Source organism: Podarcis tiliguerta (genome assembly GCF_965153285.1).
Source record: "Podarcis tiliguerta genome assembly, chromosome: 10".
NCBI lineage: Eukaryota > Metazoa > Chordata > Lepidosauria > Squamata > Lacertidae > Podarcis > Podarcis tiliguerta.
This window is the reverse complement of record NC_139543.1, coordinates 67,350,009-67,370,957: the sequence shown is the minus strand read 5'-3', so window position 1 is coordinate 67,370,957 and position 20,949 is coordinate 67,350,009. Positions and strand designations below refer to the sequence as shown.

Here is a 20,949-nt window from a genome sequence, read left to right as displayed (position 1 = left end):
ACCGGAGTCGGAAAACACTTGGGTGACAGCAGAGGAGGTCAATGACGAGGTTTTAACAGAAACGTTCCACCAAAGATTCCCGAGGAAACCACAGCCGGCAGCAAGGTTTAGGAGGGAGTATTTCGGCACCACAGACGAGGAAGAGGAACTGGAAGGATTCGCGGAGTCGGAGTTGGAAGAAGGAACGGACTCAGACGACGAGGAGTACCGAGAGACTAGGAACCGCAACAAGTGGAGAAAGGTGTTCGAAACTTCAGACGATGAGGAAGGTTCTTTCCGGGGTTTTGCCTCCTCCCAACCCGAAGGGGAGGAGACGGGAGGGGGTGAAGGGGGCCCTGGAGGGGAGGTGGATGTCAGGGAACTGCCATCGGCAGCACAAGAGGTGCCAAGGCTCTCTGAAGTAGAGAGAGACGTAACACCTGAAGAGGGAACCAGTAGGGGGCGAACAGGAATGTCAAGGGAAGGAGAGTCGGAGGAATGGCTCAGAGACGTTTCCAGCGAAAACAGTGGGGATGTCTCAGGTCCTCCTATAGGGACACCCGTTCCTCGCCGGAAACTGTCACGCAGAGAGTCCAGAAGACGTGTTTCCGTTAAGGAGCTTTTATGTTGGAAACGTTTCCGAAAGCAACCACTTTCGGATTCTGCTAGCGACTGACGCAGCCATGCTGGAGGGGCTCCGTCACAGGCAGAGGTTTGAGAAACTGTTCAAACTCTGAGGGATTTGCAGTTTACACACAAGCAGCTCTTCATCCCATCACACGTTGTAATAAATTTTATTAAACAAATAAATAACAATGAGGCTGGTGATTAAAATAGTTCATCTGCTTCTGCAGAACAAGGAAAGCTCATGACTTTCTTCAGTCTATGCCCTTCCTTCCCTCTCTGGTTAAGGTGGTTAAAAAAATATATGTCAGGCTTCGTGATGGCATGACGACTTACACACAACGAGGCTGTGGTATTGTGGCACATTAAGGAAACACTTGATAATGATCTTGTGGTTAATATGATAATTTAGTGCAAAGCCCAACACCCATTAAGGGCTCCTCATTAAGCAAAGTGTTTCTCATTTTTAGCATGCGAACAATTTGACACTAATGAGAGATGTGTTCTGTGCCTAGACAACAGCACTCTTCGTTTCTGTGACGTCTCCCATCGTTTCCTACTATGGGATGGCCACAAGATATAGGTAGACCAACCCGCAGCTTCCAACACCCAGCTTTTGATGTAAGAATGGTAGACTGCGCCTGAGAAAGGAGGTTCTGCTTCAGCCTGGAGCTCCATTACAGGAACTCGGGGTTCAAGCAAACTGAGTTGAAATACTTCCTGCTAAATTGTCTCTGATGGGTTGGCCATGTCCACAGGATGGAAGATTGTAGGATCCCCTGCTCTATGGGGAGCTGCTTCAGGCACCAGGTCCATTGCCGGACCAAATCTGCATTATGTTGAGCCTGGAAAAGAGGAGAGTGAGAGGAGATATGGTTGTAGTTGTTCAGTCATTTAGTCGTGTCCGACTCTTCGTGACCCCATGGACCAGAGCACGCCAGGCACTCCTGTCTTCCACTGCCTCCCGCAGTTTGGTCAAACTCATGCTGGTAGCTTCGAGAACACTGTCCAACCATCTCGTCCTCTGTCGTCCCCTTCTCCTTGTGCCCTTCATCTTTCCCAACATCAGGGTCTTTTCCAGGGAGTCTTCTCTTCTCATGAGGTGGCCAAAGTCTTGGAGCCTCAGCTTCAGGATCTGTCCTTCCAGTGAGCACTCAGGGCTAATCTCCTTCAGAATGGATTGGTTTGATCTTCTTGCAGTCCATGGGACTCTCAAGAATCTCCTCCAGCACCAGAATTCAAAAGCATCCATTCTTTGGCGATCAGCCTTCTTTATGGTCCAGCTTTCACTTCCATACATCACTACTGGGAAAACCATAGATTTAACTATACGGACCTTTGTTGGCAAGGTGATGTCTCTGCTTTTTAAGATGCTGTCTAGGTTTGTCATTGCTTTTCTCCTAAGAATCAGGCAAATATCTGAAGGGCTGTCACATAGAATCATAGAATCTTAGAGTTGGAAGGAACCCAAGAATCATCTAGTCCAACCCCCTGAAATGCAGAAATCTCAGCTAAAGCATCCTTGACAGATGGCCACCCAACCTCTGCTTAAAAACTTCCAGTGAAGGAGAGTCCAGAACCTCCCAAGGGAGATCCATTCCACTATCGAATAACTCTTACTATAAGAAAGTTTTTCTGTGTGCTTGGTCGGAATCTCCTTTCCTGCAACTTGAAGCCATTAGTTTGAGTCCTACTCAAGAGCAGGAGAAAACAAGCTTGCTCCATCCTCCATGGAACAGCCCTTGAGATATTTGAAGATGGCTATCATGTCTCCTTTTTTCTCTCCTCTTTTCCAGGCTAAACATACCCAGCTCCTTCAACCGTTCCTCATAAGGCTTGGCTTCTAGAACCTTGACCATCCTTGTTGCCTTCCTCTGCACACACTCCAGCTTGTCCATGTGGGATGTATTATTACTAGAGCATTCAAGTACAACAGTTTCCTGTTGCCTAGAATGGACACACAGAGGAATGTGGCTCCAGACAGGGAGGACTTCCTGTCATATTTTAAGAGAGGAATACAGGGAAAGTTACCAGGAACAATCCAGACTGGATTGCTTAATTAAAGGATTCTAATGAACCATCAACTTGCTTCCAATAAGTTGCAAAGGGAATGTGCTCTGCTGTTTACTCACTAGCATGAATGTGGAGGGATAATACCCAAACAATAAACCCTCTCCTACCTTCCTTAACAATCCCACAGTCAACATCCTTCTTAAATTGTGGCGCCCAGAACTGGACACAGTAATCCAGCTGTGGTCTGACCAAGGCAGAATAGAGTGCCACTGTAAACCACAGAGCCTAGGGCTTGCCGATCAGAAGGTCGGCGGTTCAAATTCCCGTGACGGAGTGAGCTCCCATTGCTCTGTCCCAGCGGCTGCCAACCTAATAATAAATAATAATAAATTTTATTTATACATCATCCCTGCTCCTGCCAACCTAGCAGTTTGAAAGCACCTAATGTGGTGAAGGAGTACGGAAAATTCGAAGGTTAAAAAGATGAAGAATTAAAGGTATAATACACTAAGGTAAAGATAAAGATAAGACAGAGGGAAGGGATTTGCTGATTAAATATTTGAATTGGAATACAGAGAGGGGAAGTGTGGGGAAGTCTGGGAAACAAGTAAATGTAAGAAATACTATGAAAATGGAATTGTTTTTACTTGTTTTTCTTTTTCTTTTTGTATTTTTCTTTTTCTTTGCTATGTGAAAGTCTTAATAAAATATTATATTAAAAAAATATATGAAAGCACGTCAAAGTGCAAGTACTGCTGGTCTGGTTTGCCAGAAGCGGCTTAGTCATGCTGGCCACATGACCCGGAAGCTGTCTGCAGACAAACGCCAGCTCCCTCGGCCTATAGAGCAGGATGAGCACGCAACCCCAGAGTCGTCCACGACTGGACCTAACAGCCAGGGGTCCCTTTACCTTTTATTACTCCCCTTGATCTGGGCACTAGACTCCATCTGTTTTGAGATTCCTGCATTGTAGGGCTTTTGAATAGATGACAATCGGGGCGCCTTCCAACTCTACAATTTATATGGCCATTGTTGTTGTTTAGTGGTTTAGTCGTGTCCGACTCTTCGTGACCCCATAGACCAGAGCACGCCAGGAACTCCTAGAATCATAGAATCATAGAGTTGGAAGAGACCACAAGGGCCATCGAGTCCAACCCCCTGCCAAGCAGGAAACACCATCAGAGCACTCCTGACATATGGTTGTCAAGCCTCTGCTTAAAGACCTCCAAAGAAGGAGACTCCACCACACTCCTTGGCAGCAAATTCCACTGTCAAACAGCTCTTACTGTCAGGAAGTTCTTCCGAATGTTTAGGTGGAATCTTCTTTCTTGTAGTTTGGATCCATTGCTCCGTGTCTGCTTCTCTGGAGCAGCAGAAAACAACCTTTCTCCCTCTTCAAATATATAAAAGGATGTCACATAGAGGAGGCATGGCTATCATATCACCCCTTAACCTCCTCTTCTCCAGGCTAAACATGCCCAGCTCCCTTAGCCGTTCCTCATAAGGCATCGTTTCCAGGCCTTTGACCATTTTGACCTGTCTTCTTATATGGCCATGCAAGTACCAAAACCACAACCAGTGGCTGGCTGCTGCAGCACTAGGTCTCAGACAGGCAGGGATCCCTCCTGGCGAATGTTTCTTCATTATCTCTGAGAGCCCAGCAAATTGTGGAGGATGGGCAACCTCCACCAACCCGAGCATTTAGACCTAATTAAATCACCCCATTAGCTAATGCTGCATTAGCTTCCATTAGGAAGGAGGGAGTTTCAGGAGATCCCAGAGGGCAGCCTGGCCATAATGGATCGGAGAGCAAGGAAGCCCTTTTGAGAAACCCCTTGTAACAAAGCCCAAGGCTTCACGTTCTGCATTTTAGTTCTGCATCACCAGTGGTATCGCTGGAAATGTACCCGGCAGCTTCTGAGCGTAGCGGGAGAAGAATGAAAAGCCACTGATGTCTGAAGGGTGGGGCAGCGAAGGTGTGGCCTGCCAAGGGATGCATGACTACAACTCCCATCATCCCTGACCATTGCCCATGCTGACTGGCACTGATGGGAATTGGAGTAGCAATGTTTGGAGGGTCACAGGTTAGCGCAGCCACTGTGGGCTGCTGCCAGTCTTTGTCTCTGTTATGATGCATGGCGATATTCCATTGGACGAAGCTTCTGCTGGTGACCGGCTGAGCTGTTCTCCGAAAGGGGGCAAGGAAGAAATTATTTGTCAGCCATCGGTGGAGTTGCTCTGATCCTGGGGATGGGGGCTGCAGGTAGGGAAGGGTAGAAAGTCTTTGGAGAGGGCCAAGTTGGGTCTGGAAAAGCAGCAGTATGAGGGTCACTCCTGAAATGCAGGATTTGTTAGTGACAGCCCCCATAGCCATGCTGTCAAGGAGTGTCCAAAAAGCATAACATGTGTGCATACCTATCTATCTATGCGCGCGCGCACACACACACACGCACATACACACACACACACACCATAGCAAAATACCCAATTTATAAAGTATATCCCAAAATAATGGGAAAGCTTTTGAGTTCTCCAGGACTCTTCATCAAGTGCTCAGGTGACCTTCAGCCAGTGGTTTGAAGAAGAATTTTGAGGAAGGTAAAAGCTGGCACACCCATTTGTGATATTTTGGCTGGCCCAAGAAAGGCATTGCCCTAATGTGGATTTTGGAATTTTTCAAAGGCTTTAGTTATAGGTAGGTAGCCGTGTTGGTCTGCCGTAGTCGAAACAAAATAAAAAAATTCCTTCCAGTAGCACCTTAGAGATCGACTAAGTTTGTTATTTGGTGCATGCACATGAAAGCTCATACCAATAACAAACTTAGTTGGTCTCTAAGGTGCTACTGGAAGGATTTTTAAAATTTATTTTGTTTCAAAGCCTTTGTCACACGAAAAGGATCTACTGATGCGAGCAGCAGTAGGGGTAGGGCGGGTGATCTCATATTTTAGCTGCAACCACTTCTTCTTCTGCGGAAACAGCTTCAGGAAGTTGCAATGACTAAAAGGCCTTTCTCCTGGGCATGGTCGGCCAATTGGTGCTAAAGAAGGACAGAACTTTTTTTATGTATGCAACAACAGCAGCAAGAATACTTATCGCGAAGTATTGGAAGACACAAGATCTACCCACCCGGGAAGAATGGCAGATGAAGTTGATGGACTATATGGAACTGGCGGAAATGACTGGCAGAATCCGACACCAGGGAGAAGAGTCGGTGGAAGAAGACTGGAAAAAGTTTAAAGACTATTTACAGAAATACTGTAAAATTAATGAAAAAAGAACGTTGGAATGAAGTTATATGGCTTTAGTAGAAATGTTATAACGATTTAAGTATAAATAGATTAATAGAATATTAAAGGAAAAAATAAGGCTAGAATGTGTTAAGATAATTATAGGATAGAAAACAGAGGAAGATGGAAAGGAATTGCTGAAACAATTGACAGAAGTGGAATACAAAAAGGGAGGTTTGAGGAGGTCGGTGAAATAAGTGAATGAAAGATAAGATATTGAAATTGTTCGAGTGTTTTAAACTGTTTTTGTTAGTTTAATGTGTTAGTGTTATGTAGTGTCTTTGTATTGTATTGTTCTTTTTTGTTTTTGTTCTGTTTTGTAGTGTTTAAATTGTTGGAAAAGTAATAAATATTATATTTTTTTTTTAAAAAAAAGGAAGTTGCAATGACTAAAATCCCGCGTTCTTCTGCCTCTTGCTGTACTTTGCTGAGCGAAGCAGACCGTGAGCAGAGGGGAGAGAATTCTCATAATTCTCAGCCACCTGCTGGCCTCTGCAGGCAGAGACAAGGAACCCTGGGCCATACCTATCTCAAAGATGAGAAAAGCAACCTTGCACAGGGCATGATAACACTGCAGGAAGCAAGCAGAGCAAGACACTAGCTGAGAATAATTCATTGCAATTGTGAGTTGCTGGGAGGGGAGTACAGTTAGGGGTGCAGACGATCTAGGGGGACTTCCTTATCTTTAAATGTCTTTATTTCAATAATTTATCGCCCTCCAGTCACCAAGGGGGTGCGGGTGCATTGGAGAGAAACAGCAATCAATCAGTTTGCGCAACGGAAGGATATGATCTATCTACAATAGAATATGAAAAATGCATGGAAGATCAAACTGCACTAGGAAAAGGCAGACTGTTATGTTAATCCTATCTACATATCCGTCATTGGGAACGGCAAGCAGGCAGAGTTGAATATTGCCGATTCCTCTGCGGATCTCAATATAGATGTGAAGTTGAAGGAACGACCAAATGTTGGATTCCAATCATTGCAATAAAAACATGCAAAGCAATTGCTGGTTAAAAAAACGAATCATCGTGAAAAAACATGGAGCTATTTATACACACGGCTGAATAAAAATTTGTCACCTGCTAATGGAGGAAACACAGGGACATGGGTGGCGCTGTGGGTTAAACCACAGAGCCTAGGACTTGGCGGTTTGAATTCCCGTGATGGGGTGAGCTCCCATTGCTCAGTCCCTGCTCCTGCCAACCTAGCAGTTCGAAAGCACATCAAAGAGCAAGTAGATAAATAGGTACCGCTCTGGCGGGAAGGTAAATGGTGTTTCCGTGCGCTGCTCTGGTTCACCAGAAGCGGCTTAGTCATGCTGGCCACATGACCCGGAAGCTGTACGCCGGCTCCTTTGGTCAATAAAGCAAGATGAGCACCGCAACCCCAGAGTCGGCCACGGTCCCTTTACCTTTACCCCTCAGGGGTCCCTTTACCTTTAATGGAGGAAACCTTCAAAAACATGTAACTGTTGCCCAAGGAAAGTTCATTTTGTGTGTGTGTGGTTTATTTCACTGGCTGACATTTCCCAAAAGAAACGTTCCTGATGTTTAGAACAATAAATAATTACAGTGGTACCTTGGCTTACAGATGCTTCAGGTTACTGACTCCGCTAACCCAGAAATAGTACCTCGGGTTAAGAACTTTGCTTCAGGATGAGAACAGGAATTGTGCGGCAGTGGCAGCAGCAGCAGCAGCAGGAGGCCCCATTAGCTAAAGTGGTACCTCAGGTTAAGAACACTTTCAGGTTAAGAATGGACCTCCAGAACAAATTAAGTTCTTAACCCGAGGTACCACTGTATTTGCTTTCACAAGGCTTGTCTGCACTGTTTTCTGCTTGACCCACACTTTCTAGGCATGGGTCTGGCTGGTTTTGCCTTTTGCCCCACTGCTTTCCCCTGAAAAACCCGTTCTTTAGTGCTAAATCGGAACAAACCAAGTGCTACCTGACAGTGCCTGCTGGAATGATAAAAGTCTTAAGTCCTGCACCAGAAGCTCAGCAGAGAGTGTGAGTCTCTCACACCTTGACCAAACCTGTGACTGCTAACATACAAGTAAGGGGGGAAAGCAATACACATAACCGCAACTTAGGGCCATACCACTCATCTTCCCAGACACAAAACCAAACCAGACAAAAAGCAATCAAAATCAAACAGGGCAATACCTTTGCCTTTGTCCCAAACACAAAATGACAAAGGTTCTGTCAGGGAACTGCCATCAGTGTCCGAGGGAGAGAGCAAGCTCCAAAGGGATCCCAGAGAGCGTCCCGGGAGTGGGAGAGGCAGCCCGTCTTCTGGGGAGAGAATCAGCGTAGCACCAGTGGAGAAGGGGGGCAGATGGGGGAAGCGGCGAGGCGGTCCCATGACTCCTTGCCGGGGACCAGCGGGGAGAGGAAGGGTCCTCCGCTGCCTACGCCCTCCTTGCGCAGAAGGCTTCCACGCAGGGAGAGTAGGCGAAGACTTGGTGTCAAAGAGCTTCTTTGCTGGAAGAAGTTTGAGACGGTCACGGGCGAGTGGCTGCCTGGACAGGAAAGGTTCACTAAGGTAACCCAGGCAGAGGGTGGGACAAGCTTACGCACGAGCAACCCCTAGAACCATTACAGATTCAAATTCCTTTGTTGTTGCCCCTTCAGGGTCCAACCCAATGGGAATGACCTGCTGCTGGAAGCTGGCTGCACAACTGTGACGGTTTTATAAAATCCTTGGACTTCACCAGGCCGTCTTGGAAGCAGAGGCGGAGCTAGCTGTGCACCCAGGGGCGGGGCTAGCATCCCAGGTGGGCGGGGTAGCTATGTCAACCCTGCCCCTCAGGGATGACACCCGGGGCAGGCCGCACCCAACACACACCCCTTCCTCCGCCAGTGCTTGGAAACAACAACAACAACAACAACAACAATAATAGTTTATTATTTATACCCCGCTCTTCTGGCTGGGTTTCCCCAGCCACTCTGGGCGGCTTCCAACCGAATATTAAAAACAATACAGCGTCAGACATTAAAAACTTCCCTAAACAGTTGTCTTTTAAAAGTAAAATACAGTGGTACCTCGGGTTAAGTACTTAATTCTTTCTGGAGATCCGTTCTTAACCTGAAACTGTTCTTAACCCGAAGCACCACTTTAGCTAATGGGGCCTCCTGCTGCTGCCATGCCGCCGGAGCATGATTTCTGTTCTCATCCTGAAGCAAAGTTCTTAACCCGAGGTAATATTTCTGGGTTAGCAGAGTCTGTAACCTGAAGCGTATGTAACCTGAAGCGTATGTAACCCGAGGTACCACTGTAGTTGTTTATTGTTTATTGGTGGGAGGGCGTTCCACAAGGCGGGTGCCACTACCAAGAAGGCCCTCTGCCTGGTTCCCTGTAACCTCTCTTCTCGCAGCGAAGGAACCGCCAGAAGGCCCTTGGTGCTGGACCTCAGTGTCTGGGCTGAACGATGGGGGTGGAGACGCTCCTTTAGGTATACAGGACCGAGGCCATTTAGGGCTTTAAAGGTCAGCACCAACACTGTGAATTGTGCTTGGAAACATACTGGGCGCCGTTGAAGATCAAGTCCTCTGGAGTTCAGTGGAGTTTGTTCCTAAGTAAATGTGCACAGACTCGCCGTCTCAGATTGCTGTTGTGATGAGAGATAGAGGCGCTTGGGGGCCTGGTAACATTTGCCTGTTGAAAAACAGCCAAGCAAGACTATTTAAAGAAGATTATTGATGAACTTGCTGAACAAAAGGCACACCAAATGAGATTCAAGGGAGATGAGAAATTTTTTGCTATTATATTTTGTCCGCCGCTTCACAGATGGTAACATTTTGATAATGAAATGCTGGGAGGTATCGAACAGTTGAATCCAAATGTTTAATCAATGTGCATTAAAGTGTTTTGCTCCTTCAACATTCCATGGAAGGAGCGACTTGTTCTTTCAAAACCTCCACAAGGCTCCACGTTGCTTTTGTTCGAGATGTTTCCTTTTTGAAATACAATCCCAAGCTCCTCATATTGTGATGAGAGTACATAGACACACATGTGGAGAGACAGACAGACAGACAGACAGACATATAAACTAGGACTGTAACAAAATGTCTATTTCACCTTTTCACTAAAGGCATTCTTTGCAGATATAAATGTATTACTACAACAATGACAATGACTACAGTCATTATTAACTGTGGGATATAAATCTATTATTACTACAACAATCATTGTAAAGTCCTTCTCCAATCTCACACGGGAGAAAATGTGAGCTCCAGTATGATGCTTTTATGGACATCTATGTACATTGTCGTAAACAATTCTTTGCTCCTTCGAAACAATCATTCTAAGCAGATTTATTTGATTAATAAACTGACTGAAACTTTGTTCAGCTAATATTTTTTTGAAGAGGTTGGTGGGGTGGGGAACAGCCCTACTCTAAAAGAATATTAAAATTACTGTGGGTACTTCGCAAATTCTTTATTGTAATATATAGATAGAAAATTTGAGGATCTTTACAATTTTACAACATGCAGACAGAAAGATGTGTTGAGAAACCAGAGCTGAGGAAAGTCCGGGGTGGTGGTGGTGGGAGGTTGGGGTTTTTTTGTTTAGGGGGGGAGTGAAAAAAAATGGAGGGGGGGGGAATAATGTGGATGATGTATTTTTGTTAAAATTATTGTGATGAAATTTCTAATAATTTTTTAAAAAAATTACTGTGGGTACATTGGACTTAGAGCTAGAGAAACCTGTTGCTGGATTCAAACTTGGAGTAAACCCAGTAAAATCAATGGGCTTTTACTTAGCATAGCTAAGGCTGGAATTCTGACCTGGCTGCCATTGCTCGGTCCCTGCTTCTGCCAACCTAGCAGTTTGAAAGCATACCAGTGCAAGTAGATAAATAGATACTGCTGTGGAGGGAAAGTAAACGGTGTTTCCATGCGCTCTGGCTCTCATCACTGCCCTCTGTGTGCCAGTAGCAGTTTAGTCATGCTGTCTGTGGACAAACGCCAGCTCCCTCGGCCTGAAAATGAGATGAGTGCTGGAACCCCATAGTCCCCTTTAACTGGACTTAACCGTCCAGGGGTTGGGGGTCCTTTATCATTTTAACCTTAAAGGGTAAAGGGACCCTTGACCATTAGGTCCAGTTGTGGCTGACTCTGGGGTTGCGGCGCTCATCTCGCTTTATTGGCCGAGGGAGCCGGCGTACAGCTTCCGGGTCATGTGGCCAGCATGACGAAGCCGCTTCTGGCAAACCAGAGCAGCGCACGGAAACGCCGTTTACCTTCCCGCTGGAGTGGTACCTATTTATCTACTTGCACTTTGAAGTGCTTTCGAACTTTTGGCAGGATCAGGGACCAAGCAACAGGAGCTCACCCCATCGTGGGGATTCGAACTGCTGACCTTCTGATTGGCAAGTCCTAGGCTCTGTGGTTTAACCCACAGCGCCACCCGCGTCCCTTTTTAATTTTTTTTTTACCTTAAGCCCCAATAAAACACAGTAACCTCCATGCAGACCCCGCTGTGCTCTTAGGTGTCAGGGCAGGATATATATATATATATATATATATATTTGCTTTCGTAGATTTTCACGGGTACAGGAATGCAGGTTTTGGTGTCCTCGGGTGTCTTCCCGTGTAAAAGTTGGGGTGTCTAGGCGACGTTTCGACGAGGTCTCACTCGTCATCTTCAGGCTGGTGCTTTCGGCTTCTTGTTACTGGAACAGAGCAGGATCTCAGTGTTTGAGTTCCTATAAATACTGTTGAGGAGGTGTGGTGTATAGCCTCCAATGTTCTGGGCAGAGAGGAGGTTCCCAGGCTAGTGTGCCTTTTCTTCTTTTGTTCCTTAATTACTTGAGGGATATCTTGAGTGATTTCTTGAGTGATTTCCTGAATCCCACTTAGGTGGGTCATTAGGTGTGGATTAGTTGCTAAAGCCTTCGTGTCTTGAACTCTTGAACTTTGTGAAGAGTTTTTCTGAGAAGATGGCTGTACTGCACTTGGTTGTGCTCTGGCTTGGCTTCGTGTATAGGGGCGAGCTGTGGTTTTGTGGCCTGTGCCTGCCAGATCTCCTATCAGTGAAGAAATCCAGCTAAGAATCATCCCCAGAGAAAAATCATCCAGATGCCCCAAACTCTACGGCCTCCCCAAGATACACAAAGAAGGAACACCACTCAGACCAATAGTCAGCTCCATAGGCTCACCTCTACAAAATCTCGCTAAATTTCTCGCCAAGCAACTTCAGCCCTATGCAGAATCCATCTCTTCACACGTTCCAAACTCCTTCCAGTTCATAGAAACAATAAAGAAGCAAAACCTACAACCCAATGACCTACTTGTGAGCTTCGATGTTGTATCTCTCTTCACACAAGTGCCCATTAATGAAGCCTTGACAGCCATTCAAAACAAATACAATCCCCCCGAATACATCTTGGACCTGACCAACCACTGCCTAACCAACACGTACTTCATCCACAATGGACAAAGATACAAACAGATAGAAGGAGCACCTATGGGATCACCCCTCTCACCGGTCATCGCTAACCTGTACATGGAACACTTTGAAACCAATGCTTTAGACAAGTCAGAACACAAACCCAAACTTTGGCTCAGATATGTTGACGACACCTTTGTAATTTGGCCACACGGGAAGGAAAAACTGGATAGCTTCCTCACACATCTCAACAGCCTACACCCCAAAATACAATTCACTATGGAAATAGAAGCCAACAACCAACTTCCCTTCCTTGACGTCCTAATCTACAAAAAACCTGATGGCTCCCTAGGACACACTATCTACCGGAAAAAAACACACACCAACCGCTACTTACATGCACAATCACACCACCACCCTGCACAAATAAACTCCGTAGCCAAGACTCTCATCTCCAGAACCAAACGCCTGGCTGACGAAGACCACTTGACAACTGAGTTACAGAATCTCTCAAATGTGTTAATTGCCAATGGATACCAGCAAAACAGGGTTACGAAGCTAATCCAAAAAGAAACACCCCCCAAAAACCAAGACACAGAAGAAAACAATGGCATAGCCCTCCTTCCTTATATCAAGGGCACTACAGATAAAATTAGCAAAATCCTCCATAAACACAATATTAAAACAGCCTTTTGCACCAACCAAAAAATAGCCAATATCCTCAGAAACCCCAAGGATAAAATTCAGTTGGAAAACCAAGGGGTCTATGAAATACCCTGCAAAGTCTGCCCAGCCACGTACATTGGACAAACAAACAGACGAATAAATGCACGGATCGCAGAACACAAGAATGCCGTCAAAAAAGAAGAAAAAACTTCCTCTCTTTTCCAACACATGAAAGAAACAGGACACGAAATTAATTTTGCAGATTCCAAATTGCTCTTTAACATGGAACATCACCACAAGAGAATAATCATGGAAGCCATCGAGATAGAGAAACACCCTCACAACATGAACAAGCGTGACGACACATCCCGCTTGCCAGACATCTGGAAATTAGCCCTCCCCACAAAATCTGACACCAGATCCAGAGGCACACAGAACGCCATCACCAATCAACCACACCAGACCCAAACCCAGACCCTCTCCACAGATAAATTACAGACACCATCCAGTAGCCAAACCAGGGTGGCACCTCCGGATGCTGCACCCCCCTGCAATCCCTACACAGATCTGGCTGGCACAGGCCACAAAACCACAGCTCGCCCCTATACACGAAGCCAAGCCAGAGCACAACCAAGTGCAGTACAGCCATCTTCTCAGAAAAACTCTTCACAAAGTTCAAGAGTTCAAGACACGAAGGCTTTAGCAACTAATCCACACCTAATGACCCACCTAAGTGGGATTCAGGAAATCACTCAAGAAATCACTCAAGATATCCCTCAAGTAATTAAGGAACAAAAGAAGAAAAGGCACACTAGCCTGGGAACCTCCTCTCTGCCCAGAACATTGGAGGCTATACACCACACCTCCTCAACAGTATTTATAGGAACTCAAACACTGAGATCCTGCTCTGTTCCAGTAACAAGAAGCCGAAAGCACCAGCCTGAAGATGACGAGTGAGACCTCGTCGAAACGTCGCCTAGACACCCCAACTTTTACACGGGAAGACACCCGAGGACACCAAAACCTGCATTCCTGTACCCGTGAAAATCTACGAAAGCAAATATCTCACCTCTACGGGGAGGAAACCTTCCAGCTGACAAGAACCTACGAGAAACTAGAAATCCGAAGAGCCACCATCTTATGTGATCTCTTGTTCCTACGCAACTGCCGAGACAACAACTTAATTCCCACATGCTTCCAACTTAAATTCCACTCTAAAACCCCAGCTACCGAAAGGATCCTGAAACGAACTGAACTATCTCTAATCAGAAACGAACTACACAAGAAAAGATACCTACTAAACCAAACCAACAAAGATCTACTCACTCTTCACCTCAAACTCTGTAACAAAATCCACCCTGCACTCTGGGACAAATGCAAACAACTAGCCGTCTGGAGAGCTGAAACGGAGACCTCACACAAGACAGACACACACACCAACAAACTCCACAAACTAGAGAAACGCCAGAAGCCCAGCCACCCTCCACAACAACCCATGAAACAAACAGTACATAACATATCAGACAGGATCCTCACCTCAACTGAAACCAAAGTACTCTCCAAAGGTTTCAACTTTGCAGTCGCCCCGAGACGCATCCCCACGGAAAACATCATATGCGGAGTCGAAGCTAGCCTAACCAAAATCAATCCAGATGAAGCCAATAAAATCAGACTTGAAGTCACCAACATCCTCTGCTCCAGCAAACCACCCAGAAGCAATTTACACAAAGAAGAACAGAAAGCACTCACCAACCTGAGGAAAGACAACAACATAATCATTCTCCCAGCAGACAAAGGTAATGCCACTGTTGTGATGAACACATCGGACTACCAAGCAAAACTATCAAATCTACTCCAAGACCCTACCTACCAACCTATAAAAACAGATCCCACCACCTATCTGGAAAAAACCACCAAATCCAAAATAAAAGCCTCTCCTATCAGTGAAGAAATCCAGCTAAGAATCATCCCCAGAGAAAAATCATCCAGATGCCCCAAACTCTACGGCCTCCCCAAGATACACAAAGAAGGAACACCACTCAGACCAATAGTCAGCTCCATAGGCTCACCTCTACAAAATCTCGCTAAATTTCTCGCCAAGCAACTTCAGCCCTATGCAGAATCCATCTCTTCACACGTTCCAAACTCCTTCCAGTTCATAGAAACAATAAAGAAGCAAAACCTACAACCCAATGACCTACTTGTGAGCTTCGATGTTGTATCTCTCTTCACACAAGTGCCCATTAATGAAGCCTTGACAGCCATTCAAAACAAATACAATCCCCCCGAATACATCTTGGACCTGACCAACCACTGCCTAACCAACACGTACTTCATCCACAATGGACAAAGATACAAACAGATAGAAGGAGCACCTATGGGATCACCCCTCTCACCGGTCATCGCTAACCTGTACATGGAACACTTTGAAACCAATGCTTTAGACAAGTCAGAACACAAACCCAAACTTTGGCTCAGATATGTTGACGACACCTTTGTAATTTGGCCACACGGGAAGGAAAAACTGGATAGCTTCCTCACACATCTCAACAGCCTACACCCCAAAATACAATTCACTATGGAAATAGAAGCCAACAACCAACTTCCCTTCCTTGACGTCCTAATCTACAAAAAACCTGATGGCTCCCTAGGACACACTATCTACCGGAAAAAAACACACACCAACCGCTACTTACATGCACAATCACACCACCACCCTGCACAAATAAACTCCGTAGCCAAGACTCTCATCTCCAGAACCAAACGCCTGGCTGACGAAGACCACTTGACAACTGAGTTACAGAATCTCTCAAATGTGTTAATTGCCAATGGATACCAGCAAAACAGGGTTACGAAGCTAATCCAAAAAGAAACACCCCCCAAAAACCAAGACACAGAAGAAAACAATGGCATAGCCCTCCTTCCTTATATCAAGGGCACTACAGATAAAATTAGCAAAATCCTCCATAAACACAATATTAAAACAGCCTTTTGCACCAACCAAAAAATAGCCAATATCCTCAGAAACCCCAAGGATAAAATTCAGTTGGAAAACCAAGGGGTCTATGAAATACCCTGCAAAGTCTGCCCAGCCACGTACATTGGACAAACAAACAGACGAATAAATGCACGGATCGCAGAACACAAGAATGCCGTCAAAAAAGAAGAAAAAACTTCCTCTCTTTTCCAACACATGAAAGAAACAGGACACGAAATTAATTTTGCAGATTCCAAATTGCTCTTTAACATGGAACATCACCACAAGAGAATAATCATGGAAGCCATCGAGATAGAGAAACACCCTCACAACATGAACAAGCGTGACGACACATCCCGCTTGCCAGACATCTGGAAATTAGCCCTCCCCACAAAATCTGACACCAGATCCAGAGGCACACAGAACGCCATCACCAATCAACCACACCAGACCCAAACCCAGACCCTCTCCACAGATAAATTACAGACACCATCCAGTAGCCAAACCAGGGTGGCACCTCCGGATGCTGCACCCCCCTGCAATCCCTACACAGATCTGGCTGGCACAGGCCACAAAACCACAGCTCGCCCCTATACACGAAGCCAAGCCAGAGCACAACCAAGTGCAGTACAGCCATCTTCTCAGAAAAACTCTTCACAAAGTTCAAGAGTTCAAGACACGAAGGCTTTAGCAACTAATCCACACCTAATGACCCACCTAAGTGGGATTCAGGAAATCACTCAAGAAATCACTCAAGATATCCCTCAAGTAATTAAGGAACAAAAGAAGAAAAGGCACACTAGCCTGGGAACCTCCTCTCTGCCCAGAACATTGGAGGCTATACACCACACCTCCTCAACAGTATTTATAGGAACTCAAACACTGAGATCCTGCTCTGTTCCAGTAACAAGAAGCCGAAAGCACCAGCCTGAAGATGACGAGTGAGACCTCGTCGAAACGTCGCCTAGACACCCCAACTTTTACACGGGAAGACACCCGAGGACACCAAAACCTGCATATATATATATATATATATATATATATATTGTGTGACAATAATCTCCCCCATCTTTTTTAGCTTTTTCCCAAGAATGCCTTTTTAAAAACATCTTTTCTTTCTTGGGCTGCTGCTTTATTTAGATGAGAGAATGGAAAAGCTGAGCAGATGTGCTTCAAAGTTCAGATGCCTTTTGAAAATGGAGACGGAGGGGGGAAAAGTAGAGTCGTGGGGTTCTCTTTTCTTCTGAGGGAATACAAGAGGCTGCGAGAGAGGTAGCCCAGCCTCCAGCACATTCACCCGCTTTCTGGAGCTAAACTGTGACAAATTTAAGTCCCTTCCTTGCTGTGGGCCTGAAAAGCCTTCTAATCATTGCCTGTGGCCTCGAGTCAGCCATCCACAAACCGCTACGGCCACCTATTTATTCCTTTTCATCCAATTGACTCCAAATTGCTTGCAACAAGTGTCTTGGCTGATGGGGGTGGACGGGTGGGAAGAAGGAGCCATCTCTGCCTCATTAAGACAGACGGCAGAGAGCCAGAAACTATAGGTGTCTTGGAAGCATTTGTGTGCAACAATAAAAAAGCCCTGGAAATAAGATGGGCTGGAACCCAGGACTATGCAACCCGCCAGCGTTTCTCCGATACAAATAGGGACGTCCTAATCCGTAATAATAATAATATTAGTATTTATACCCCCCCATCTGATTAGATTGCCCCAGCCACTCTGGGCACCTCCCAACAACATAATAAAACAGTAAAGGGGTGATGTTCAAATATATAAAAGGATGTCACATAGAGGAGGGAGAAAGGTTGTTTTCTGCTGCTCCAGAGAAGCGGACACGGAGCAATGGATCCAAACTACAAGAAAGAAGATTTCACCTAAACATCAGGAAGAACTTCCTGACAGTAAGAGCTGTTCGACAGTGGAATTTGCTGCCAAGGAGTGTGGTGGAGTCTCCTTCTTTGGAGGTCTTTAAGCAGAGGCTTGACAACCATATGTCAGGAGTTTCCTGCTTGGCAGGGGGTTGGACTCGATGGCCCTTGTGGTCTCTTCCAACTCTATGATTCTATGATTCTAATTCTATTATTCTATGATAAACATTGAAAAACTTCCCTTTAAATGGCTTGGCAGTTGGACGACTCCATACCCTCCAGTATTTCTCCAATGAAAAAGGGCACATCCTACCATACCCTCCAACGTTTCTTCGGTGAAGATAGGGACGTCCTAAGGAAAAGCGGGACATTCTGGGATCAAATCAGAAACCGGGAGGGCTTCTGTGAATCTGGGACGTCCCTGGAAAACAGGGACACTCGGAGGGTCTGGGGCAGGGTGTATATACAGTGGCAAAGCTGCATGCTCCGGCCCTGGGGGCGGAGAGCAGGCGGGGGCATGGCTAGCCCGCACCCGAGGGGCATGGTGTTCATTCTGGGGGTGTGGCATGCGGCCCACGGGGGCATGGTGTGCATCCTGGGGGCGTGGCGCGTGTCCAGGGGGGCGACTGTGATGGTACCTCCCTCCCTGATGGTGCTGGGGGCGATGCGCTCTCCCCACCCCCCGTTCCACTGCCAGTGTGTATATTTTGGCAATAAAAAACCAAAACCAAAACAAAACCTCATTCAGACGATCAGTCTAAATTCTGCATTAAGAGAAGTCGGATTCAGCATCCTGAATAAGCACAACTGTGTGATTTTCCTGTTTCGCATGATTTATTCTGCAGAGTTTGGATTTGGATTATTTTCCAGATGTTCAGGAGTTGGCAGCCCCATGACATCACGACGCCCCACTCAATGACATCACAATGCTCCTTCCCAAGCATCTCAGGCTCTGACATGCTGGAGAAAGGGTAGGCAACCCCATGACATCACAATGGCCCTCTCCGTGATGTCACAATGCCCCTTCCCAAGAGCCTCAGTCCCTGGGATACTGGAATAAGAACAGACTGACCGTCTTAGGATCCCTTAACAGAGATTAGTCAGTCTGTTTTAACAACCTTTAGCCACTCCTTCCCGTTGGTAATCTTTAGCCCTTTTTGTTAGTGTATAGGAAGCACTGCCTGCCACCCTCCATCTTTTCCTCAGTACTTGGGTCCTCAAACCACTTGGTACCCCAAGGATATAGGAGGGGCTTATCCTGACCCTTCCCACAGGTGAGTTTGTGGTCCTTTGACGCACTGAATCGGTATACTAGCTTGATGCTAGCCTAACTTTCAAGGCTACTCTGTAAGCTTCACGAGGAGTTGTTTCGCTGAAGATGTTAAGAAGAGGGTAAGGACTCCCCCTGGTTTCCCCTTCTACATACAAAGGGCCATATTTTCTTAGATGGAACCTCTTGGGGTTGATTTGCTGGGCATAGCATGAGGTGAAAGTGGGTGGGCCAGAGGTTCAGAAACACCAGGAGAGAGCACAACTCTGGCTCACCCTGCTGCTGCCCGGGACTGACCTGCTGGGAGCCTGAGGGCCCTATCCTGCTTCTCTCCACTGTTGATATTTTCACCCCTCCCATTGACAGAATCTCCTGATCTGATGTTTTGAGAAAGGAGGGGGAGGAAACTGCTCTTCTACTCTTTCACTCCTGCCTGACTCTGTGTGTGGAGAGAGTCTTATCTATGTAGTGACTAGATGGCTGAGTGGGAGCTGTAACATTCATGCAAGCCAGTAGTTCGTTAGTTTGTAGTAAAGGGACCCCTGACCATTAGGTCCAGTCGTGGCCGACTCTGGGGTTGCAGCGCTCATCTCGCTTTATTGGCCAAGGGAGCCGGCGTACAGCTTCCGGGTCATGGGCCCAGCATGACTAAGCCGCTTCTGGCGAGCCAGAACAGCGCACGGAAACACCGTTTACCTTCCCACCGGTGCGGTACCTAATTATCTACTTGCACGGGTGTGCTTTCGAACTGCTAGGTTGGCAGGAGCAGGGACCGAACAACGGGAGCTCACCCCGTCGCAGGGATTTGAACCGCCAACCTTCTGATCGGTAAGTCCTAGGCTCTGTGGTTTAACCCACAGCGCCACCCGCGTCCCTTCTAGTTTTTAGTAGCTATTAGAAATAAAAGGAGTTATGCTTCACAGCTAGCTTCTGCGGTATTTATACTCTGCATGAGTCTGGTGCTCACAATGCACAGTTGTGTGTCCAATGCACTGGGACCTGTTTTCCAGGATTGGAAGGTCTCCGAAACTGCTCCAGTTGCCTAGCCCAGCCCAGGCAGAACCAGTTATTGAGCCCAGTCGCTGACATCGGTTAAAAGGTGCACTGACATCCACCTGGCCTGGGGCGGGGCCACGTTCCATAAAGGACTACTGCTGCTGCTGCTGCTGCTGCTGCTGGGCAGAGAGGGCTCCATTTTTTAAAATTGCTTTTATTTTTATCCATGTCATTTTAAATTGTGATTGATATTAATGCCATAGTTTTAGGTTTTATGATTTATGTGGAAATTGTTTTCCATTTGGTTGTGTACCTTTTGATGTGCTTTATTTATTATTTATGACCTTTGTTATGTTTGTAATTATGTAAATCTTGTCACATTGTAAGCCGCCTTGAGCATAGTTTTCATTATGGAAAGGCGGCATACAAATAACATGATGATGATGATGATGGATTAGGGGTGGCGCTGTGAGTTAAACCACAGAGCCTAGGGCTTGCCAGTCAGAAGGTAGGTGGTTCGAATCCCTGTGACGGGGTGAGCTCCCGTTGCTCGGTCCCTGCTCCTGCCAACCTAGCAGTTTGAAAGCACGTCAAAGTGCAAGTAGATAAATAGGTACCACTCCGGTGGGAAGGTAAACGGCGTTTCCGTGCGCTGCTCTGGTTCACCAGAAGTGGCTTAGTCATGCTGGCCACATGACCCGGAAGCTGTACACCAGTTCCCTCGGCCAATAAAGCGAGATGAGCGCCACAACCCCAGAGTCGGCCACGACTGGACCAAATGGTCAGGGGTCCCTTTACATTTTCTATAAATAAACTACATCCTAAGATTTTACTTTCTTGGGTTCCATGATCACTGCAGTCACGAAA

The 20,949-nt window shown here is 46.3% G+C and overlaps 1 long non-coding RNA gene across 1 annotated transcript; it reads right to left on the bottom strand.

Moving 5' to 3' along the window:
* Positions 1–4,694: 4,694 nt before the first annotated feature.
* Positions 4,695–18,694, bottom strand: LOC310659276. Its single transcript, XR_014502709.1, has 4 exons — positions 18,556–18,694; positions 18,044–18,168; positions 9,435–9,551; positions 4,695–4,950 (listed from the first exon to the last, which is right to left on the bottom strand). It is a non-coding gene; the product is annotated as an uncharacterized lncRNA (long non-coding RNA).
* Positions 18,695–20,949: the final 2,255 nt, after the last annotated feature.